This window comes from Peromyscus leucopus, chromosome X, assembly GCF_004664715.2.
Source record: "Peromyscus leucopus breed LL Stock chromosome X, UCI_PerLeu_2.1, whole genome shotgun sequence".
NCBI lineage: Eukaryota > Metazoa > Chordata > Mammalia > Rodentia > Cricetidae > Peromyscus > Peromyscus leucopus.
The window spans coordinates 4,724,673-4,751,238 of record NC_051083.1 but is presented as its reverse complement, the minus strand read 5'-3'; positions in this window follow the sequence as shown (position 1 = coordinate 4,751,238).

The window sequence follows — 26,566 nt, the reverse complement described above, 5'->3', positions numbered from 1 at the left end:
CTTTTAATGACTGATTCAATTTCCTTAGGCTTTATTGGACTATTTAAATAGTTTATTTGGTCTTGATTTAACTTAGGTATGTGGTACCTATCCAGAAAATTATCCATTTCTTTTAGATTTTCCAGTTTTGTGGAGTAGAGTTTTTTGAAGTATGACCTGATGTTTCTTTGGATTTCCTCATTGTCTGTTGTTATGTCCCCCATTTCATTTCTGATTTTATTAATTTGGATGCTCTCTCTCTGTCTTTTGGTTAGTTTGGATAAGTGTTTGTCTATCTTGTTGATTTTCTCAAAGAATTAACTCTTTGTTTCATTAATTTTTTCGTATTGTTCTCTTTGTTTCTATTTTATTGATTTTAGCTCTCAATTTGATAATTTCCTGGCATCTATTCTTCCTGGAAGACTTTGCTTCTTCTTGTTCAAGAGCTTTCATGTATGGTATTAAGTCACTAGTGTGAGATTTCTCCATCTTCTTTATGTGGGCATTTAGTGCTATGAATTTCCCTCTTAACACTGCTTTCATAGTGTCCAACAAGTTTGGATATGTGGTGCCTTCATTTTGTTGATCTCTAGGAAGTCTTTAATTTCTTTCTTTATTTCTTCCTTAACCCATTGGTGATTCAGTTGAGCATTATTCAGTTTCCATGAGATTGTATATTTTCTGTAGTTTTTGTTGTTGTTGAAATCTAACGTTAAACCATGGTGGTCTGATAGAACACAGGAGGTTATTCCAATTGTTTTGTATCTGTCGAGATTTGCTTTGTGGCCGTGTATGTGGTTACTTTTAGAGAAGGTTCCATGGGGTGCTGAGAAGAAGTTATATTCTTTTTTGTTAGGATGGAATGTTCTGTAGATATTTAAGAAGTCCATCTGAGTCATAACATCAGTTACGTCCCTTATTTCTTTGTTAAGTTTCAATTTGGGAGATAGTAAGAAGCCTGCCACAGCCATACAATTTGTAAATAATATAAGTGCCTGTGTGTTTATTTTATAAGTGGGTTGTTGGACTGACAGGGCTTGGCAGGACCCAAAGGAAAAACTCCAGCTACATTTGTCTGTGGTCTCTGCATGATTCCACAGTTGTTGGGTGAAGCCTCTCTGATGACAGTTGGGCTAGGCACCACTCTCTTGGTCCTGGCCCTCAGTGTTGAGATCCCTTTCAAGGTATGGGTCTAAAGTTGGGCCAAACATTAGTTGGCCACTTCCATAATTTCTCTGTCATCTTTATCCCAGCACATCTTGTAGTTGAGACAAATTGTAGGTCAAATGCTATGTGCCTGAGTTGATGTGCCAATCCCTCCACTGGAAATCTTGCTTGGTTACAGGAACTGGCTAGTTCAGGTTCCATATCCGCTTTTGCTAATAATCTTAGCTAGGGTTACCCTCATATATTCCAGGGAGTTTCCATTGCACTAGGTTTCTAGCTCATCCCAGAGATTCCCCCAGATTCTAGTTGTATTTCCCAGTACTCTTTTGCTACATCCTCCCCCAACAATGGTTCCTTGATTTCATTTGTTTAGTCATATGCTCAATGTCAGAGTCAGAAAGACAAATACTGAGTCTTTCATTGTAAAACCTAAATTTATATATTATGCCAACCATATGTGTGCAAATATGCATTCATGGCACAGTCATATCTGAATGGAATGGCAGAAGTCATAAAGCCAGCAAAGCTGCTTGACAAAGATCCAGCAAAGCTGAGCCACATGATGGCTGCCAGGCCACATTTGGTTTTCATCTCCACCTGTTACATACTTGGGGCACTTTTAATATTTGTACTATTTGAGGACATTGGATCAATGAAAAATTCCTTATGAATCATTTACGTCTTCTCCCAGGAATGTTGCTTCTAAGCTTAACCAAGAAAGTCCTGAGCATACTATTTCCCCCACATACACATACTTTCAGGGAGATACTTATCTTCTTGAAGGTCTTCCTTATGCTTTGGAGGTTGTGTCACATAAAGAAGAAGCCAGAGGTCTCTTCATGAGGCTATGAGACATTCTTGAAACATCTGTCCCTCTACTTACACAGGAACAAAATATTCAAAACAAAGTAAAGTTAAAAAGGTCAACAAGATCCAGTGGGCTAGAGGAGTTGGCCACAGTTCAGATTACTAACCTCTTCCCACTGTATACTCAGACAATTACGTGGCATACAACTCTGCCCTACATAGAGACATATTGGTGAGCAAAGTATGGAGTGGAAAGATGATGAAAGTATGAGGTATTAGGGCCCCCCTCTCTTAGAAGTTAGCTCATATAGAGCCACTATAATGTCATATGACCAAGGAACAACAGAATGCCAGGATTAGACATATAGACAAATTCTATTAGGATATAAATGTGAACATTGATTGTATTATGCCAGAATTTGAATAATAATTACTGCAGCTTTAGCCTGAGGATTTTTTCTGGGCACTCTGACCACTAAGAGTTAGTAGTACATTGCTTGAGATATGGCAAAATGCCCAGGGTGGTTGAAGATTTTGTTTTGGTCTAATGTCCTTGAAGCAACCAAAACAACCAGCCTGAACACAGGCTGTCATATGCTTCTAGATTCTCAAAAATTGGGTCATAGGGTTAATGAGTAAGAATGATAACCCTGTTTATTAATGATATCAAAACTTGAGGGAAAATGAGTGGAAATGATAACTCTGTTCTGTCATAGTTTATTAATGATCACTAAAAGATGAACAAGAGGAAGTGAAACACATGTCCAAAACCAAAAATGATATGATCTATGTTTTGGAACATCATGAATGTATCCCTGATAACTAAATTCTGTATAAATAAAGAAATACTCTGGCTGCTAGCCAGTCAGGTTGCAAGATTCTCCTGACCATCATGGCTTGGCTCATTTCCTTCTCCCCCCAACTCCTTATACCCTCTGCAGGACTCATCCACTGCCAGGGAATGGCTCCTGGCACATTCATATACATATTTGTACACATATATTTGTAGGCCACAAAACTAGAAAAGAAATCATAAGGAAACAGGAAGAGATTTTAAGGCAGGTGCAGAATAAGAAGTGTAGTTAGTTGAGTACTGTAATAGGCAAGCATAAATAGGGACTAACTATGAGTAAATGGAAATAAGATGGAGGCTGGAAGGTAACATAAGGGAGCACAGTAAGGGAAGAAAATAAATGAAAAGAATTTGTAATGACACATATACATATGTGCTTCTTCAAGATGTATTGTGGAATATTACTTTAAATATGTAGAGATGTGTTGCATTTGCATTAATTAAATAAAATTAACCTGGGCTCAGAGAGGTGGAGTTAGCAACTAGTTGACTGGAAGTAGCAGGGAGGAACATAGTGTGGGATTTTTCAGTCAGCAGTATGGAAGGAGAGTCTTCTGGGACACCAGATAAGAGAGAAAGTTAGCCAGTTGCTACTTTAACTTGCTGAACTCACAAGTTTTAACCCTAGCTTTGAATCCCAAATTTTAGTAGCATGATAGATATTTAGTTAAATCTACCATTAACAGTAGCAACAGAACCATTGTTTGTGGAAACAGAATTCCCCCCAGGTTATGGCCTTAGTAGCCAGGCTGCTAGTAGTTTGAAGTGCAGCCACTATGACAAAAGAAACAGCACTTATCTTCTATGAAAGGAAAGTTTTCACCTTCTACCTATGGGTGAAATCACAGTGGTGTCTTTCCTTCTGTGTCTGGTGTATCCATGAAACATCTGACCATGCCCAGAGACTCAGGGTCTCTTCATATATTCATTGTGAAGCATCTCCTATTCAATTGAGATGCCTGGGAAAATCACAGATGCCTCCTTCTTTCTTTGGCTCAAGACTGAATATACAGGCATCCATCTGAAGATTATGTACTAGAGGAGAGCAAAACAAGTTCTAAGATGCTACAAAAAATATACACTATTGAGCATAATTAGAAAATAGAAAATGTATGATACCCTCAGTGAACTATGCACTGTCCTATATAGAAATAAGACTGTACCACATCTTTTTCTCAGTTTACACCCATTTCATTGAAGTTGGAATATCAAAAAAGCCCCAACGACTTCCCTTCTGGACCAGAGGTGAGTATCCGGCTCCAACCCGGACCCCATCCCTGGGCACCAGCCACTCTGGGAAGACCTGCCCAACTTGGCCACAGGCTCTGGCCACCGGGCGGGTCCCCTTCTAGCCCCACCAGGAGGGATCCCCTTCTCCAAGCCCCCCAGCAGCCCCTGCAATCTCTGTGCCCTGCCCCCACGCCCATCTGCCCGAGACCCCAGCCACTTCCTGAGACTTAGAGACCGGCCCCCAGCTCCCATCCTGCCCCCGACTTCCCTCCTGAACCAGAGAGTTGGACAAGAGAACTCTCTTTTGGACAAGAGAGAGAGAGACTTCCTGAATCTGTCAGCTCTTTCTGAAACAAGTACACTGATAAGACCAAGAAGGAACCACGAGGAGATGGGCAGACGTCAAGGCAGAAGTACATACAACAAAATGAAGAGCAATACAGCATCACCAGAACCTAGCCCCCCTCCAACATCTAGACCTGAACATCAAAAATTGGAAGAAGCAGAAGAAAGTAGCCTTATGAGTAACTTCATGAAGAAGGTAGAGGCTTGTGTAGAGGAAAAGACAAGAAAATTGGAAGAACGCTGTAAACAACTAGAGGAAAGGGCAAACAAATTAGAAGAAAACAATAAAGCCCTCCAAGAAAACAATAAAGCCCTCCAAGAAAACAATAAACTCCTGGAAGAAAACAATAAAGCACTGAAAGAAAATCATGAAAAAGCAATGAAACAAACAAAAGGAAACAGTCCAAGAACTGAAAAGGGAAATTGAAAAAATAAAGAAGACACAAACAGAGGGAATGCTGGGAATAGAAAACCTGAGTAAAAGATCAGGAACTTCGGATGCAAGTATAACCAACAGAATGCAAGAGATGGAAGAGAGGATTTCTGGCATTGAAGATACAGTAGAAGAAATAGTTTCATCAGTCGAAGGAAACACTAAAGCCAACAAAGTCATGAACCAAAATGTCCAAGAAATCTGGGACACCATAAAAAGACCAAACCTACGAATTATAGGGATAGAAGAAGGTGAAGAATACCAACTCAAAGGCACAGAAAATATATTCAACAAAATTATAGAAGAAAACTTTCCCAACTTAAAGAAGGAAATGCCTATGAAGATACAAGAAGCCTATAGAACACCAAACAGACTAGACCCCCCAAAAAAGTCCCCTCGACACATAATAATTAAACAACTAAATGTACAGAATAAAGAAAGAATATTAAGAGCAGCCAAGGAAAAAGGCCAAGTGACCTATAAAGGTAAACCCATCAGAATAACACCCGATTTCTCAATGGAGACTTTGAAAGCCAGAAGGACCTGGACAGATGTAATGCAGACACTAAGAGACCATGGATGTCAGCCCAGACTAATATACCCAGCAAAACTTTCAATCATCATAGACGGAAGGAACAAGACATTCGAAGACAAAGCCAGATTTAAACAATACCTATCCACAAATCCAGCCCTACAGAAAGCACTAGAAGGAAAATTCCAACCGAAGGAAGTCAGATACACCCTCGAAAACACAGGCAATAGATAAAGCCACAACAGTAAACCCCAAAGAAGGGAAGTACACACACACTACCACCAAAAATAACAGGGATGAAGAATCACTGGTCATTAATATCCCTTAATATCAATGGACTTAATTCACCTATAAAAAGACATAGACTTACAGAATGGATACGAAAGCAGAACCCAACTTTCTGCTGCATACAAGAAACACATCTCAAATTCAAAGACAGACACTACCTAAGAATAAAAGGCTGGGAAAAGACATTCCAATCAAATGGTCTTAAGAAACAAGCAGGGGTAGCCATCCTGATATCCAACAAAATAGACTTCAAACTAAAATCAATCAAAAGAGATCAAGAAGGACATTACATACTCATCACAGGAAAGATCCACCAAGATGAAGTTTCAATTCTGAACATTTATGCCCCAAACACAAGGGCACCCACATATGTAAAAGAAACATTACTAAAGCTTAAACCACATATAAAACCCCACACATTAATAGTGGGAGATCTCAACACGCCACTTTCACCACTGGACAGATCTCCCAAATCGAAACTTAACAGAGAAATAAAGGACTTAACTGATGTCATGACCCAATTGGACCTAATAGATATCTACAGAACATTCCATCCTAACAAGAAAGAATATACCTTCTTCTCAGCACCCCATGGAACTTTCTCTAAAAGTAACCACATACATGGCCACAAAGCAAATCTCGACAGATACAAAACAATTGGAATAACCTCCTGTGTTCTATCAGACCACCATGGTTTAACGTTAGATTTCAACAACAACAAAAACTACAGAAAATATACAATCTCATGGAAACTGAATAATGCTCAACTGAATCACCAATGGGTTAAGGAAGAAATAAAGAAAGAAATTAAAGACTTCCTAGAGATCAATGAAAATGAAGACACCACATACCCAAACTTATGGGACACTATGAAAGCAGTGCTAAGAGGGAAATTCATAGCACTAAATGCTCACATAAAGAAGTTGGAGAAATCTCACACTAGTGACTTAACAGCACACCTGAAAGCTCTAGAACAAGAAGAAGCAAAGTCTCCCAGGAAGAATAGACACCAAGAAATTATCAAAGTGAGAGGTGAAATTAATAAATTACAAACTAAGAGAATAATACAAAAAATTAATGAAACAAAGAGTTGGTTCTTTGAGAAAATCAACAAGATAGATAAGCCCTTATCCAAACTAACCAAAAGACAGAGAGAGAGAGAATGCAAATCAACAAAATCAGAAATGAAAAGGGGGACATAACAACAGACATTGAGGAAATCCAGAGAATTATAAGGTCATATTTTGAAAACCTCTACTCCGCAAAACTGGAAAACCTAAAAGAAATGGACATTTTTCTGGATAAGTACCACATACCTAAGTTAAATCAAGACCAGATAAACTATTTAAATAGCCCAATAACCCCTAAGGAAATAGAAACAGTCATTAAAAGTCTCCCAACCAAAAAAAGCCCAGGACCAGATGGTTTCAGCGCAGAATTCTACCAGATCTTCAAAGAAGAGTTAATTCCAATACTCTCTAAATTGTTCCACATAATAGAAACGGAAGAAACATTACCAAACTCCTTCTATGAGGCTACAATTACACTGATTCCTAAACCAAACAAGGATACAACAAAGAAAGAGAACTACAGACCGATCTCCCTCATGAACATTGATGCAAAAATACTCAATAAAATATTGGCAAACAGACTCCAAGAACACATCAGAACAATTATCCACCATGATCAAGTAGGCTTCATCCCAGGGATGCAAGGGTGGTTCAACATACGAAAGTCCATCAACGTAATACACCATATAAACAAACTCAAAGAAAAAAAACCACATGATCAGCTCACTAGATGCAGAAAAGGCATTTCACAAAATCCAACACCCCTTCATGATAAAAGTCTTGGAGCGATCAGGAATACGAGGAACATACCTAAACATAATAAAGGCAATATATAGCAAACCAACAGCCAACATCAAATTAAATGGTGAGAAACTCAAAGCAATTCCACTAAAATCAGGAATGAAACAAGGCTGTCCACTCTTCCCATACTTATTCAATATAGTACTTGAAGTTCTAGCCAGAGCAATAAGACAACATAAGGAGATTAAGGGGATACAAATTGGAAAGGAAGAAGTCAAGCTTTCCCTATTTGCAGATGACATGATAGTATACTTGAGTGACCCCAAAGATTCCACCCAGGAATTGATAAAGCTTATAAACACCTTCAGCAACATAGCAGGATACAAGATCAACTCAAAAAAATCAGTAGCCCTCCTCTATACAATGGACAAAGAAGCTGAGAAGACAATTAGAGATACATCACCCTTTACAATAGCCACAAATGACATAAAATACCTTGGGGTAACACTAACCAAGCAAGTGAAGGACCTATATGACAAGAACTTTAAGTCCCTGAAAAAAGAAATTGAAGAAGATGTCAGAAAATGCAAAGATCTCCCATGTTCATGGATAGGCAGGGTTAACATAGTAAAAATGGCAATCTTACCAAAAGCAATCTACAGATTCAATGCAATCCCCATCAAAATACCAACGCAATTCTTCACAGACCTGGAAAGAATAATACTCAACTTCATATGGAAAAACAAAAAACCCAGGATAGCCAAAAGAATCCTATACAATAAAACAACCTCTGGAGGCATCACAATCCCTGACTTCAAGCTCTACTATAGAGCTACAGTAATAAAAACATCTTGGTATTGGCATAAAAACCGACATGTGGACCAATGGAATCGAATTGAAGACCCTGACATTAACCCACACATCTATGGACATATAATTTTTGACAAAGAAGCCAAAAGTGTACAATGGAAAAAAGAAAGCATCTTCAACAAATGGTGCTGGCATAACTGGATATCAACATGTAGAAGACTGCAAATAGATCCATATCTGTCACTGTGCACAAAACTTAAGTCCAAGTGGATCAAGGACCTCAACATAAATCCAGCTACTCTGAACCTGCTAGAAGAGAAAGTAGGAAGTAGTCTTGAACACATTGGCATAGGAGATCACTTCCTAAATATAACACCAGTAGCACAGACACTGAGACAAACAATCAATCAATGGGACCTCTTGAAACTGAGAAGCTTTTGTAGAGCAAAGGATACGGTCAACAAGGCAAAGCGACAGCCTACAGAATGGGAAAAGATCTTCACCAACCCCACAGGTGACAGAGGACTGATATCCAGAATATATAAGGAACTCAAGAAATTAGACATCAAAACAACCAACAGTCCAATTGAGAAATGGGCTTTAGAACTAAACAGAGAATTCTCAACAGAGGAAACCCAAATGGCTGAAAGACATTTAAGGAATTGCTCCACATCCCTAATCATGAGGGAAATGCAAATCAAAACAACTCTGAGATACCACCTTACGCCTGTCAGAGTGGCTAAGATCAAAAACACTGAAGACACTTTATGCTGGCGAGGTTGTGGAACTAGGGAACTCTCCTCCACTGCTGGTGGGAATGCAAGCTTGTACAACCACTTTGGAAATCAATATGGCGCTTTCTTAGAAAATTGGGAATCAATCTCCCCCAAGATCCAGCTATACCACTTTTGGGCATATACCCAAGAAATGCTCAATCATACCACAAGAGCACTTGCTCAGCTATGTTCATATCAGCATTGTTTGTAATAGCCAAAACCTGGAAACAACCTAGATGCCCTTCAACTGAAGAATGGATAAATAAATTGTGGCACATATACACAATGGAATACTACTCAGCACAGAAAAACAATGACATCATATGGTTTGCAGACAAATGGATCGATCTAGAAAAAATCATCCTGAGTGAGGTGACCCAGACTCAGAAAGACAAATATGGTATGTACTCACTCATAGGAAGATGCTAGATGTGGAACAAGGATGACTGGACTGCTACTCACATCACCAGTGAGGCTACCTGGAAAATGAGACCCCCCAAAAAAACACGGAGAAATGGATGAGATCTACATGAACAGCCTGGTCATGAGTGGGAACAATGAAGGGCGACAGCCGAGGGAAAGAGAGTGTGAGATCCTAGCTGGATCAAGAAAAGAGAGGGCGAACAAGAAATAGGAGACCATGTTAAATGAAGACCACATGAGAAGGGAGGAAGCAGAGAGCTAGGGAGGCCCACGGAGATCCACAAAGATACAACCACAAAAGACTGCTGGCAATTGTCGAGAGACGGCAGGAACTGACCTACTCTGGTGATGGGATGGCCAGACACCCTGTTAGTTGTGCCATAAACCCCATCCAAGGAAGGTCTGAGGAATCTGGATGCAGACATCCACGGCTGGGCCCCTGGTGGAGCACTGGGATTCTAATTAGTGAGAAAGAAGAGGGTTTATATGAGCGAGAATTGTTGAAGCCAAGGTTGGATAAAGCACAGGGACAAATAACCAAATGAATGGAAGCACAGGATCTATGAACCAAAGGCTGAGGGGCCCCCAACTGGATCAGGCCCCCTGAACGGGTGAGACAGTCATTTGGCTTGATCTGTTTGGGAGGCAGCTGTGTGTTGGTGCCGGGTCCTGGGCTCATTGCGTGAGTTGTCTATTTGAATCCTGGGACCTATGCAGGGACGCTTGGCTCGGTCTGGGAGGGGGAGACTGGACCTGGCTGGACTGAGTCTACCAGGTCGATCCCGGTCCTCGGGGGAGACCTTGATCTGGAGGAGGTGGGAATGAGGGTGGGGTGGGGGGAGGGGGAGGGGGGTGAGAGTGGGAGAACAGGGGAACCTGTGTCTATTATGTTGAACTAAATGATGTTGTAAAATAAATTTACTAAAAAATAAAAAAAAAGAAACATAGACAAACACACACACACACACACACACACATAAAAAAAAGAAACACTTAAGTCAAGCACACAGGCTCATTCTTCAAGTGATGTATGTGGCTGGCCAATGAGACACCACAGTGAGAAGGAAGAATTAACTCCCCAATTTCACAATGACATTTTAAATTGGTATCTTCTCCTTTTGGATTCTGGGCTCTGAAGATCTTGCCTAAATGAGTGAACTGAGACCCTTACAAAGGCAAGGTATTTGTACAATCAGGCAGGAAAAGGTTTTCTTGGCACCATCTAGTGAGATCTCAGTCAGTTTTTACTCCACAGCTGTAAAAACAAAACACTAGCCTGTGAGGATTTTCCCTAAGTTTAGCTATTGTGAGACTGATGTCTGGCAAAGTTGAATGTTCTTTCTTAAATTACTCTGAGGAGTAAGACTTACTAATTATGCAACGTTTAACAACTATGGTCAGCTGGCATTGTGGCGTCCACCCCAGTTTGTGGGTATGGCATCATCAGTAATAGCATAAAAGAAATACAATATATATAATATATCACCTTTAGATATAAGACTATACCAAGATCAAATCACTACTATTTAAATATGCCTTCAGATATCTTGGCAAAGTCTCTGGCCAGGAGATGAAAGGTAGATGATGTGTGAAACAAATGCAAAGATAAAAATATCTCTCAACTGTATAAATATTTAGTTTATACATATACACATACCCAGTGGTGTGAAAAAAAAAGCCCCAACACCCATATCCTCAGTCTCTTTACCTGTTTATTTTAACCCCTATTCTTTGTACTTCTTACACTATATATTTTTCTACTTACAACTACCTTTCTTCTTTCTTCATTTATTTCCTTTTGTCTAGTCAAGAGAAAATAGCACATGGTTCCATAAATTATTAATTAGTATTCTGTCACTGAGGAAATTTCTCCAGCTCTTCAACACAATGCCTGATCTAGAATCAACAGCATAATGATATTCATTATTATGATAGCTCATATTGTTTACATTTTTCAATTTTGAGATTGTAATTTAATTACAGTTTTTCTCCCCTCCTGTTCCTCCCTCCAAACTCTCTCCTGTATAACTCTCCACTGTCCTTTGAATTTATTGCCTTTTTCCATTAATTGTTATTGCGTGTATATATGCATTTATATATACATATATTCATAAGAATAATATGTTCAGTCCATTTGTTATTTGTATTTATGGTCATATTGGTATTGGACAAACAATTGGTGTGCTCTTCCCTAGGGAGGGTCACCTTTCTACTCCCAGCTTGAATCAGTTGTAAGAATATCATTTTTGTATATGAATCCTTTGTCCTGCATCAATGCTAGGGTCATTGTACCCAGGAGCTTTTAAATACATTCCATAACACTCTTTTCTTAGGATTCACCTCCCATTATCCTTTCCTGTCTTCTCTTCTCCATCTCAACAGCCCCTTAGCTTTCCATTATGAATCCCTTGTCTGGCTATAGTCCATTAGATACATATTGTTAAATGTAGATTGGTTATGCGAAAGGCAACTGAGATGTTTATCTTTCTTTTCCATGTTAGTCCCTTGTTAATCTCTCAATGCATCAGAACATTTTTCTACATTAGTACATACATATTTTTAACATTTCTTTTTTGAAAAAAGTAAGAAAAAATTAGTAGAGAGAGAAAAATTGTTCATAATTTTGGGTACTTGCTGAAATTTCAATCCAAGTACATGCGCCATTAATATATACTCTTGGTTTTTCCCTCAAGCCATGATGTGGCTATGAGGACAAACTGAGGAGAAACTCTGGGCTCAGAAGAGTCTCCTGTCTCCAACTATTATGTAACTTAGACTCTAATCTTAATCTTGTGCTATACGGTAGTTTTGTTTTTTGTTTGTTTGTTTGTTTTTTGAGAGGTGTGTTCTTATGTGTGAGATGACTGTCACAAGGAGAGTGGGCTCCCTCACTGATGATTTTCAGAGGTCAAGGCAAGGAATAGTTGGCTCTGCTGTGATGAAGAGAGGAGGATTTGCTAAGCTGAATGAATTATTGGGCTATTACTGGTCTAAATTAGAAAGTATATGAGACAGGAGAGCTGTAATCTCCAATCTACAGGATCACTATCACTCAATCTGAAGGGATTTGGAATGTTTAAAGATGAACTAATAGAAGAGCTTGGTTCCTATATGAAATCATTGGGAAAATGTTAGTAAGTGGATGTTGAAGGTCCTTTGGTACAGTGGAGATTGTGGCATTGTCCCTGAGCAGGCAGTGAAATAGCCCTTCTGACAGGAGCCATTTGGTGTTACCTGTGATAAAAGAAATTTCAGGGCATCTGGCTGATCTCAAGGTCTGCGTTCCTTAGCACTGCTTACTTCATAAATACTGGTGAAAAAGTAAGTCAGAACTGAGATGGTTGCAGTTTTGTCTAGTATTTGTGGAATTCTCCCAGTAAGGTTTTAGGTCCAAACACAATCTTAACTGTGGAATATTGTATAAACCACAGGGGAGGCAGAGGTATTTAAAGGGTCTACAGGGTTTTTTTTAATGTTTGAACTGTGTAGGTTTAACATGTTTAATGTGTTGTCCCTCAGAGAGAATAACCTCAGTATTTGTCCAGGAAGAGACCAAGTACCTTGATGCAACTGTCCCTCAAGGATCACTCTACTGGGGGCAGTCAGTGCCCTTGAAATTCTCAGGAAATTGGATGAGCTACAAATTGTGTTGGTGTATTATATATGGTTCCATAACAGAAATTACTTCAAAAAATGGCTATGATCCCTGAATTTTTCCACCAAAAGTAGTATCTTTGGTTTCCTGGCAATGTCTACTCAGGATCAAAGACCTGTAGAAAAGCATGTCTCTCCACATGCCCAGGCTTCTCCTTGTGTCCAGATCCATAATTCTACCCTCTTCTGTGTAGCTCTTTATTTAAATATGTAATGTACATGCTGTAGCACATCATCTCAAATCCCTTCATGTATCTTTCATTATACATAAATTATCTATCCTGGGACCTTTATGCAAAAATAGTAATAATTAAATAATTCATCAAAAGTAATTATTAAATTTGAAAACACTCTTCTATGTGCTTTGTGCTTTTTAGCCAAACACACAAGAGCTTGAAGCATGTTTACTGTTTTTTTTTTTATTTTTAACCATATTCTAATTCATGACAGTACATAGTTTTTCAAGTCAAGAGAAGTTACTGTGCTCCACAAGTAGTTCCTAAATAACTCCTTTTAGGAAAACTTCCCTTTCTCTAGTCTAATGTACTTCTAAAATCCCCCTTTCTATATAGAATGCTGTTATGTCTATGCTGCCCTTTCAGAACAGCATAAATCTCCTGGCTGGAAGAGGATGCATTACTCTTAGTCCCAACACCAAGCTTTTCCCTGCATCTTTCCCCCCAAGTTTCATAACCTTATTTTGATTTCTGTACTGTTGTCATACCTAGTTTTAAACTACTGATATTGAGATAATCAAATATGATTAAAAATCACACAGTCAATAAACATAAGTTTCACTCCCTAGTTGAATTAAATCTAGAGTGTGCTTTTAGTCTTCTGATATGTCCTTCTTGCCTTTTTTATTTCTTAGAGACATGATATCACTATGTAACCTTTGCTGGTCCAGTTTTAGGTATGTACACCAGGATGTACTCAAATTCACAAAGTGCTGTGGGCCGCAGAAATATATCATAAGAACTCAGCTGGTTATGGCAAAGTCACTACCTGGAGGGATCAGGGAATTCCTCCAGAGGAAGCCAAATCCCAAGGAGTTTTTGGTGTTACTTGGCTTGTTATATATCAGCTGTATTCTGTTATGAAAATCATGTGTGCCTTCATAGTTTTCCCAATTGACTTTTCCCTAAGAAGAGCTAACAGTGTGGACTGATCACTCTCTGGACATACACATTCCAGGCAATTTGAGAACAGCCTCAGGAAAGGCCTTCTCTGGAATCAGATATCTCCCCTAGCCACTTTCAAGGACTAAAGGAGACATCACCCAGGTGGTCACCCAATTTCCGAGGATTAACAGTGATAACAGCCCACAGGCAAGTCTCCTGACTTAAGGTAAATTCCACAAGGAGACACCGCCCAAGTCAGGTAGACATTAAGTAATAGCTTTACACAATTTAGCTCAGACCCCTCCTTTCTTACAGCCTTACTAACTTTATAGATCTCTAATTACTTACCTAACCACTTCTAGGAATATTTAGATAACCTTCTGTGCTAACAGCTATGCTCAGCCAGAACTCCCAGTTCAAGCCTCCCTGTAATTATCATTATTGATAGCATCCGGCCAGGTCCATCACCGGATGGAGGAAAGTACCTTATCAGAGATACCTCTGTACTCTCTAAGAACAGACTTAAGCATCCAGGCCACCTGTTTGAAAAGGCCTGGTGGATGTGCTAATTAAGCTTAACTTCCTCCTTTTCCAAACCTTACCTCCAGTTCCAGATCTCCCTTTAGCTATCACCAGAGGCATCTAGCTGTACACAGGTTGCCTAGAGACTGAGCACACTTTCCCCCACCCTGCAGAAAAACGGCAGACAGCTTGGACAGATAGGAGCCACAGGAAAAAAGAAGACAGTTTTATTTTCTCCCATTGACCTAGCAACTTATAGATTTTTAACATCTTTTACCAAACACATTTAAGGTTATAGTTGTGCATGTAAGACCCCTCTTCTTAGATATTACCCATATTTAGCCTTTAGTTGATTCATTAGTCACTTCCCCTTTGGGTCACAAATGGTAATTAACAACTAGTGCCCTTCTTTGTAATTCTTATCAACCCTCCATTTGATCCTGATAGTGGACAATCACTGCCTGAGGAAGTTCAGGCTGAGTGTCCTGGGTGGAGGGGAGGATTGTGATTTTGGGGAGATATATAACTGTAAAGCAGAGGACAGACAGAGAAGAGAGAAGAGAATGGAAGAACGAGATGGGTAAGAACTTGAGAGGAACGAGCTGAGATGGGGAAGAACTAGATTGAAGAGCTAAAAGAGAGGACTAGAGGAACGAGATGGAAGATGAGGAAGAGCCAGATGGGGAAGAACAAGATGAGGAAGAGCCAGATGAGAGAGAAGGAGATGGGAGAGAAGCTGATGGGGGAAAGAACTAGATAGATGAGAACCTAGAAGGGACAGAACTAGATGAAGGAATTAAGATAGAACCTAGAGGGGACAGTAGATAAATATAGAGAAATCAGGCAAGAAAGGAGCTAGACATGAGAACAGAACTGAAGCTGTGTATAAAGGATGTTATGCCAGAAGAATTAAAGCGAATGGACCAAAGAACTCTGCGTGCGTAGACTGATTTACCGACCCTAAAGAATAGATTCTCAGCTGGTTGATAGAGCCTTCCGCGGACCCTGGGAGGGGACTATCGAGGGGCTGGACCCCCATAGTCCTCGATACCAAAGATCCACGTACCTCTTCCTTTTAGAGCACTGGGACTAAAGGCATGTGCTATCATGCTAGGAATGCTTCCATATTTCTTAAACTCTTGGTTGGTCAGGTGAATGAAAAAATGCATCTTAAATATATGAAGTATGGAGAGGTAGCTCACCAACTAAGAATAGTAACCAATCCCACACTCCTTTTTTTTTAAAAAAAAAAAAAACCAAACAAGATTTCAATATCAAACTCCAGCTGCCCAGGAACTTGCTACATATTCAAGGTTGGCTTCAACCCCACAGAGACTCACTGTTTCTGCCTCTGAGATTAAAGGCATGTGCCCCCCAACCTGACTAGTTGGTACTACTCTTGCTGAGGAACAAAATATTCGGTTTCCATTATCCAAATACATCAGTTAACAATTCTATCTCTAGACAATCCGATGCCTCCTCTGGCCTCCATGAGCACCTACTCTCATGTGTATACCAACAGACTTATGTGCATATAAAGGTATGATTTTTTTTTAAAATGAGGCTGGAAGACAGATGTGGTTATCTACCACTTTAATTCTAGCACTTTGAAGGCAGGACACACACACACACACACACACACACACACACACACACACACACACACCACACACACACACACACACACACACATACACAAAAGGAATAAAGGGATTTGCAGAGTGGTGGATGGTTCCACAGCTAAGAACACATGATGGTCTTATTTAGGACTTGCTTAAGTTCCAAGTATCCAGGAGATAAAGCAATCTTCTGGCCTACATTGGGTTATACATGCAGGTGTTAAATGTATGTCCATGCAGGCAAAATACTCATACACATAAAATAAATATTTATATAAACGAATCTTTAAAAAATAAAAACCTGGTGTTAGGGAAGTTGCCAGGAATCCCCAAGGATGATCCCAGCCTGGACAACTAACAATAGTGGAGATGGTGCCTGAACTGAACTGGCTTGCTCCAGAGATCAGACTGGTGAATACCTGAACTGTCATCACAGAACTTTTCTCCAATGGCTGATAGAAGCAGATGCAGAGATCCACAGCTAATTACTAGACAGAAGTCTAGTCAGAGAGAGAGAAGAGGGATTCTGTGAGCAATTGCACCAGGATCATGGTGGGAAAATATGCAGGGACAACCAAAGCAAACTAGAGGAAACTCATGAAAGTTGAATCAATGGCTGTGGAGCCTACATGGGACTGGACTAGGCCCTTTGCATGGTGAGATAGTTGTGTAGCTTGATCAGCTTGGGAGGCCCCTGGCGGTAGGATCAGAATCCACCTCTGGTGCATGAGCAGACTTTGTGGAGCCTGCTTACCTATGATGGAACACCTCCAGCAGCCTTGAGGCAGAGGGGAAGGGCTTGGACTTGCCTCTATTGAATGTGCCTCCACATGGGAGGCCTTGCCTTCTTGTGGGAGGGAGTGGAAGATAGGTTGGGAGGGAGGTGGGGGGGGAGGAGGGAAGAGGGGGATCTCTGATTGGTATATAAAATGAATGAAAAAAATTTCTTAATAAAAGAACAGAAATCTCTAAAAACACTGAAGTATTTATTTTGTTTAATCCCTTACAACCACAAACATTTTCTACTAATAATTACCACAGACCTCAAAACATTATAAAAAGCATGAATTTATTACTCAGTGTTCTGGGAATCAGAAAGGCAAAGTAAGTTACATTGAGCTCAAGCCACCTTACCAACGGGGCCACACTTCTTTTCCAGGTTCTCTAGATGATAATGTGTTTCCCATGTCATCAGATGCTGATGGTGCCAGAACTCTTTGTAACTTCTGGCTGCATCACTCTGTAATCTTCCCCTGTGATCACATTGGCTGCTTCTTCTCTGTCAGTGTGGTATTTGCTTCTGCTTCTTCTGGTGAGCACATTTTTGCTTACATCATATGCCCACCCAGACAAGCAAAATAGGTTCATTAATCAAATCTGCAAAGGCCCATTATCCAAGGAAGATAAAATTTATAAGATTCAAGTACTGTGGCATAACATTGTGCTGCTCATTTTTTAATTAAGTGTACTTAAGGAGTAAGTCAGAAGCCTTCTTGGGAACTTGTAGAGTAACCTTACAGTGTTGGGAAGGAGTAACTGGAATTGTTTTAAGCTATGTGGTTAGGAGACAGGACATTCTGGTGGGAAGGATGTGGGATTTGATATTAGACACATTCAAATACTACACAAAATAAACATAGAAAGACACAGTTTTATAAAACTGCATTTTTCTCCTTTGAAATTAGGTAAAAACTGCACATAATCTTCAATCAACAAATATTAGATGATGTTTTGAATAAGCCTCAATCCATGAATATGGTAAAATATAACACAATTACTTTGTTCTGTAGCTGTGGTGTTTTATATTTATAAGGAAACTTTATTTCACCCTAGATTGTTGCCAATAGAACCCAGAGTGTGTATCATGGTAGGCCAATTCTATACCATTGAGTTACACTATAAGTACCTTATGAGAATTTTGAACATATATTTCTCATAATTGTGTGATGTAAGTGGTCTTGTTTCAAAATATTTAGAATCCATTAACATGTAAAGATTTGTTTGTAATTAGATAGCCAACAAATTTTAGACACAGGACTGAATATGATGCTTTGCTGACTCTTCATCACAGTGATAATCTCCATCACAGGATGTGATTGTACAACAAAGTTTCTGAAGAAAAAGAGTCCTCCACCTTTGTGTTACTTTTTTCAAAGGTTGCTTTGGTTACTCAAGACCCTTAAAAAATCAATATAAATTTCAGATTCAGCTTCTCAGTTTCTATCAAATGCCCTGCTATTGTTTTCATTAACATTACATGAAATCTGTGGATAAAATTGGGGAAAGTTGACACTTTAATGATGTTGACACTGCTAACTTCATAACAAAATATATCTTTATATTTCCTTTAATCTACTAAGTTTATCTTAGCCATTAGCTGTGGCTTTCATTATATAGGACATTTATTTCTGCTCTTGCTTCATTCTCTTGCTATGATAAAACACTCTGGCCAAAAGTGACTTGGGGAGGGAAGGGCATATTTGGTTTATACTTCCAGGCCACAATCCATCATTGAGGAAAAGCATGGCAGGATCCAGAGGCAGGAATCATGGAAATCTGGTTCTTCTTCCTCAGCTAGTTGTTTCCCTTTTCTTTAAATGTTTTCCATACAGTATATTTTGATCACATACAACATGTTTTTCCACTCTCTAACTCCTCCCAGATCCTTCCCACCTCCCTAACCACACAAACTTAACTCATCCTCCCTCCCAGCCTCTCTCTAGAAAAAAAAGAACAAAAATGAAAATCAAAACAAACAAAAATATTTAACAAAGAATACCAAGATAAAGCAAAATGAAACAAAAATCCTCCTTTCAAATATATGGAATTTAGGCAAATAGCCCTGGGTTAATGAAGTGAGTTGAATAAACTCATGAGGCATTTTCTCAATTGAGGGTCCCTCTTCAAAAATTATTATAGATTGTGTCAAGTTGACATAAAACTAGCTAGCATTTCAGATGACTCTAGATTGTGTCAAGTTGATGCTTAGAGATGACCAGAGAAACACCCTTTGTTAAATATGTCATATAAACAAATTCTATAAAAAGACTTAATGTAAATGCTGGTAACATATCACTTTGCAAGAAATACTGTTTCAAAAAAGGAAAAGCCAGGGCACAATTACAATCATATCAAAGCAAAATCAGTGTGCAATAGTAAAAAAAAAGCTACCTGGAGAGAGCCCAGGAGAGGCTATAGGTAAAGGTGAAGTTAAGTTGCAGAGGAGACCCTGGCATTCTGGATCTAACTTTCTTATATAGTACAGGCCCATGTACCTAAGGATGGAGCTGACTACAATGGACTTAGCTCTACCACTTCAGTCAATAACCAGTGCTTCTCAGATATGGCTACAGAACAATCTGACCAGAGCCCTCCCTCAATTAAGATTGTTTCATCAGGTGTCTTGGGATTTTTATTGTTGTAATAAAGCATCATGACCCTAAGTAACTTGAGGAGGAAAGTGTTTATTTCATTTTATACTTTTTCATCACAGTGCAGGGTAGTCAGGACAGGAACTGAAGCCAGGAACCTGGAGGCAGGTACCAAAGTAGAATCCATGGACAGGTGCTGCTTACTGGTTTGCTCTTCATGGCTTATTCATCCTTCTTTCTTTTAGCACCCAGGACTACCAGCCCAGGGGTAGAATAACCCACAGTGGGCTGGACCCTTCCATATCAATCACCAATTAAGAAAATGTATAACAGACTTGCTGACAGGCAAATATAGTAGGGGCATTTTCTCAGTTGAGGTCCCCTCTTCCCAAATGATTCTAGCTTGTGTCAAGTTGTAATTTCTGGAAGTGTAGTGGTAGAATTTTTGGGACCTCTTATGTATAATATGATGTTATCCAACAGAAAGATTGTAAGAAGCAGAGATAAGGGAGGATTTGAGTAAAATTGTGTCTTCTAGGTGTGACAGGGCTGCTGCATTCTTATGCTCACAGCAGCTATGGTTGTCTACACAAAGCATGTACATGATCAAGCCAGTCAACATTCCACAAGAGTATCAAATAAGAGTTAGTGATCCTTGAGAGACAAATAGTCATATTTGTTTAAAAGTGTGGCCACTTTCAAGATCATGATCTACTGGATTACCTTGTGTCCATCAAACATGAGCAGCACAAATTGGGATCAGTAGGCTAAATATACAAAAAGAATATACAAATTTGGGAGTAGTTGAAGGTGGTAGACCTGAGAAGAATTAGGAGAGGTGCTGGGGATGCTGTGAATGTGTTGCTCTGATTGATTGATAAATAAGATGCTAATTGGCCAGTAGCTAGACAGGAAGTATAGTATGAGTGAGATAAGCAGAGAGGAGAACTCTGGGAAGAGGAAGGCTGAGTCAGGAGTCTCCATCTAGACACAGAGGAAGCCAGATGTGAAAGTACTGGTAAGCCACAAGCCATCTGGTAACTTATAGATGAATAGAAATGGGTTAATTTAAGATATAAGAACTAGATAGCAGGAAGCCTGCCACGGCCATACAGTTTATAAGTAATATAAGTCTCTGTGTGTTTACTTGGGTCTGAGCAGCAGTGGCCAGAGCAGCAATGGAGAAAACTCCAACTACAGAGAGATGTGGGGGTGAATATGATCAAATTATATTATATATATGGACTTTTAAAAATAATTAAGATACATTATTTTTAAACAATGTTATTCTTTCACAATTTAATAACATATATTTAGAAATTTTTCACCTTATTTCCTTCAACAACTCCCATAATCACACTTTGTGCCTTTCCTTCCTTATCTATACAATTTTGAGTTTTATTCTTTTTTCTGGTTGCAATACAGATTGTGCTCTACAATTAGAATACAGTTTGTGTGTATTGAGAGTGGGGCCTGGCCTGGTGTGTGGTTGACCTACCAGGGGTCACATCATTAAAGAAAGATGATTTTCCCTTTCCTAGTTACTATCAAATACTGCTATCTCCTCAGATAGTGGTGGGATTTATTGCCCACTTTCTACCATCTGAAGTGGAATTTTTATCTGGCTTGAACTTGTGCTAGTTTTGTGCATGCTGTTACAACTTCTCAGCATTCACATGTGCAACTCTCCTGTTACATTGGGAAAACTCTGTTTCTTTGATGTTACCCACCATTTTTTGCAATGTTTCCCCACTGCCTTCTTGAATGATCCCTGAAACTTTAGGACAAGAGTTATGATATGTATGTCACAGTAAAGACTAAGCACTCCACAATCTCTTATTCTCTCTACAATCAACAGTGGGGGATCTCTGTGTTAATTTCAGTCTACTGCAAGATAAACCTTCTTTAAAGCATTTCAAAGGAAGATGCTCTGATCTATGGTTATTGAAACAAAATATTAGAAGTTATTTTAATATTATGTCCATTCTTAACAGAATAATAGTACTGGATTCTCCTTTAAAGCCTAAGATCTATCTAGCCACAGGTTCTTGACCTTTTAAACAGAGCCAGATAGAGATCTGATCCCATGACATAGGTATTACAGCCAGTCAGAAAGCTGTTGGTTACTCCCATAACATTCCTGACACTCTTGCACTAGTGAACACATCTTGTCAGGCCAATTGTTGCAGTTTTCAGAGTTCACCACTGGGTGAAATTGGTAATTACATTTCTTCTCTGGTAGCATAAGTCATTTCAGCATCATGAAAACTAGTCAGTAGAGATGAAGCTTCCAGGTGTGTACCAGATTGATTTCCTTGTGTTCTGTGACACAATACTGTTTTTTAAATGATGACCTAAAAAAACAAAACAAAACAAATTCTTGTATTTAACAGCATATTCAGAGTCCCACATGTTTGATAATTGTAGAGTTTGACAAGTCTATAATTTATAGGATGAGCTGAAGGAGAGAATCCCAGAGAAGCACATATAATAGGATCAGAAAATATTTGGCTATAAAGTCAGGAAGAAATAATGCTAGAAATGCAGTCTGTAGGAAAATCTGGATGAAGACAATAGCTTGTTTCAGTCTCCTTGCTTCAGTTTGGGTTTAACCTTGAACAAGTTACTTAACTTCTCCAAACCCCAGTTTCATCATTGTATGCAAAGTTGCTCTTGATATTCACATCTGCAAGGTTTTTTTTCCAAATTTCTACTCTATTTGATTTCTTTTCTCCACACAGAAAATTATCACTAATTGTGTTTCACAGTTACAAGTGTGAAAGAACCAGATCAAACTCAGTGCCTGCTTTAGGAAACTTAATCACTGTACTCAGACACTACAGTCTTTTGTATAAATTCTAGTGATTTCACAAAGCTTCCATACTGTAGGAAATTGCTGGGGACCATAGTACAGAACAGTAGAGTCTTAACAACACAAATCCATTTTCTTCTGAAAAACATTTTCTCTGATGGCTCAGAATCTGTACAACATCTCCTTGAGTTTCATTCTTGTGTTGGGCAACCTAACCATAAATCCTATGTTCTAGAGAGAAACATGAATCAAACCTATATCTCATCTCCAATTGTATAGGGAATAAAGTGAAGTCTACGCTTGTTCTTATTTCTACCTTGTTGTGCAATCAACAGCCTTCTGGACACACAGTATGCCTAGCTCTCTCCTGCCTTACATTCCTGATACTATTCTTCCTCCCTTTTCTTCATCTCCATCTTCAGGTTCTTAGGGCTCCCCTCTTAGAAAATGAGCCCACATTCAGTACCCAGAGATTAAGAATATATCCTGGTATATTCACTTATCCCTTCCTGGTTTGTTCTCTTCAATGTTTCTGACATTGCAATGTATTCTACATGCCTTTATTTCTCTCAGTGATAAGTCCTGGAGCTCTCACTAGATACCTCACATATACCAGGTTCTTCAGGCCCCATAAAGTCTAGAATGAGAAAGTCAAATTTCTGTCTTCAAAGGCTGTGTGAGAGCAAGGTCAAAGCAGCACCAGTAATGACTCCATCTGTGTATGCTATTTCAAGATCATTGGAAATACTTCTTTTTTCAGTGTTGAAGGTTGAACCTAGAGCTTCAAACAAGGAAGGAGATGTTCTAATATCAGTATACATATCATCTTACAGGAAGGGCTTTCATGTATTCAAACATACAGTGGTATGTTCTAAAATAAAATCCTCTTAACTTAGTCAAAGTTGGGTGTATCATCCTTATACGTTGCAAGTATATACTGGGAGAAGACTTTCCCAACCCAAGTCTTTATCAGAAAATCAGCCTTTAAGGACCTAGGATAGTAGTGAGCACACAAATCATGTTCAATCAGTGCTTGATGAATACATAACATCTGTGATGCATCAATTTTGTTTCTAAGAATTAGTCATAAATATCACACTCATATGCAAATCTATATAACCAAGAATGAAAGGTGTCAATAATTGGGGAACTTTTACAAACCCTTAATTAGGTGACAGTGACTAATTCTGGGGCAATGAAGGGTAAGTATTTCCCTGTTTGGCATATGCCAACTAGTAAACACAGTGAGAGAGACAAGCCCATACACCTTTCAATTGGAGCGAAACGTGTGATAATCATGCATTGTGGTTTGTTATCTCTCCTCTCCAACTCACTCTCATTCCCCCTTTCTGTGTACATGAAAGTGCAGAAAAAATACATGAAATTACAAAACAGCACTGTTTATAATGTTCATATTTGGGCAAGAGAAGGGTAGAGTATTTCAATACAGAAAATGTGATTCTAAAAAGCTTTCAGGACAATGGACAATGACACATTTTAGACTTATAGCTTGCTCAATGAAACACTGATATTTAACATACTTGTCACAGAGTAAGGAAAATTCTATGAGAGTGCTTATCTCACAGTAAACACAATGCTGTCAGAGTTCTAGGCAGAATAAAAACAATTCTTAACACAGAATCTGGCAAATACTATGACAAGGCTTATGGAGTGCTTGATATAGAGTAAGACCAGTGGAAATAGAGTATTTGACACAGAGCATGAAAAATACTAACAGAGAGCTTGTCAGAGCAGTGATAATAGAGTGCTCCACAAATGGTGAAAACAATGCTTATTGAGTGGCACAAAATGAGAACCATGGTTTTACAGTGTTTACAATGGTTAAAAAAATACTAACCAGTTTTGTAATTTGAAATAACCAGGTTTTGGTGTCTGTAGAGATGTTTCAACAGTGAAAGGCACCTGCTGCTTTTCCTGAGGCTTTAAGTTGTGCACCCAGAACCTATACTGGGCAGCTCACAACCATCCATAACTCCATATCCAAGGCATCCAATGCCTTCTTCTGATCTCTATAGGTACCCATACTCAAGTGGCATACACATGCACAAGGCAACCATATGCATACCCCTAAATGAAAATACAAATAAATCTCACAAAAACTCAAAAAATCAGAGAAGAGGCTTTAGAATGTGCTTGGCATAGAGTAAGAATACTGACGCTTAATTCTTCATTGTAGGAAATTTTCCTTTTATTTGACATATAGGATTCCAGAGTTGTTCCTATAATACTGAAAGACCAGCAAATTCTTCTCACCAGCTTTTCCCCCTGTTTTTTGGATGAGACAATGAGAGAGAAGAAAAAGAATTGCGAGAGAGTCCCCACCAATGGTCATCCAGTCATCAACTCATCTTATTACCCAGCAAATCCTATATACTGCCCTTCTGCCCCACTTCAGAGCCTGTATCTACCCAAAACCATTTACTCAGGTCACAGTGACTGCACAACATGGTCTCTGTGTGGCCTGCACATTGAAAACTGACCTGACCTTTGGGAACCTAGAGCACCACAGGTAGGGAAGGACCCTAATATACAGAATAGAAGTAGAAAAAGCATGGGATTTTTCATTAAGCCTGAATGTTATACAGGCTTAGATTGTGTGAAGAATTAGATAACATGAATGAATTGGGCAAACAAAGGACTATATCATAGTAAAAATGTTCATTTTCAAAGTGTAGGAAAGGTATCAAAAGTTGACTTACAGGTTAGTTATTTTCATCATCATCGCTGCTTTCTTCAAATATTAGGATACACTTTCTTTTTTGCAGTCTTGGTTTTCTGGCCCTCTCATGACTCCTCTTGGGTCCTGGTGTGAGGAAGAGTTGCTAAATGAGAGCTACTTCTGGGGATAAGTGTTCATCCTTGTTTTATCAGGCAAGCAGAGGACTGATCCCACCCATAGGGCTATAGGCCTTCTCCATGTTGTAGTCTGATATCTCCTGGCTCAGAGAGTTCAACTTTTGAACAGCACTAATACTACCCAAATGTTATTTCAGATATGTACATCTGCCCTTTCATTGTCAGGTTCATATAGATTTCCCATCTCACCCTTCACTAGTACAGTTTCCTGTCCATCTTTCATTTAGCATATTTTTGTGAATGAGGTGTTATATATCACACACTTAGCAGAAAAATATATTGTCTAGATTTTCCTACAGAGATAATTATGTAAGCAACTGTCAGGTTGTGAGGCCATTTAGGTTTAGTGGAAAGCTTGAAAGAGTTTACAAACAATGACTCTAATTACATCCTTTGGAGGAAGGATCTGAAAGAGAGCATGTAGAAGATTTGTCACATGTGTCATGTGGCTTTTAGATGAAGGACAAGTCAGAGCATGATTGTCAAGTCCTGTTCTAACCTCTGAGATGTATGGATAGCTTTTTATATCCTGTGTTTGTATAGAGCCCATGCCCACACCCAGACGACAAGATAGAACAGAACTAAGAAAGCCAGTGGATGTTTCCCAATTGATTTCCTCACCTGTTGTCATCTTACTGTTTCTCTGAGACACACTTGCTTTCTCTTGGGTGTCCAGGCATCTCTGAGCCCTTTCTGAGCCATGTACACCTGACACTGTCTTTTGGCAATTTCCTTTCCATCCTGCCTCCTTCTGCATCTTTCAAATATTAAGGGAACATGTAAAATATATTAGTGGCAATTCCCCTGTGCTTTAGTTTACAAAACACCTTTGCATTCAATTTTGTTTTCCAAAGTTTTTAAGCACGTGTCATTTCATTATGACATTTTCAAAGATATATGAATATATTATGAAAACATTCACTCCCCATTAACTTCTCTTGACTGTCTTCCATTCAGTGTTGATGCCCTTCCTCATCTTAACTAGTTTGATCTCTACTTTCCTGTTGAAAAACTCAATGAATTTTATCAGGATTGCCTAGCAGAAACATGAGTATATGGTTATTTACACTGCAAGTACAATTTGCTTGTGTCAACAGACAGCACTATATAATATGTCTCCCACTCCCCAAGTAAAT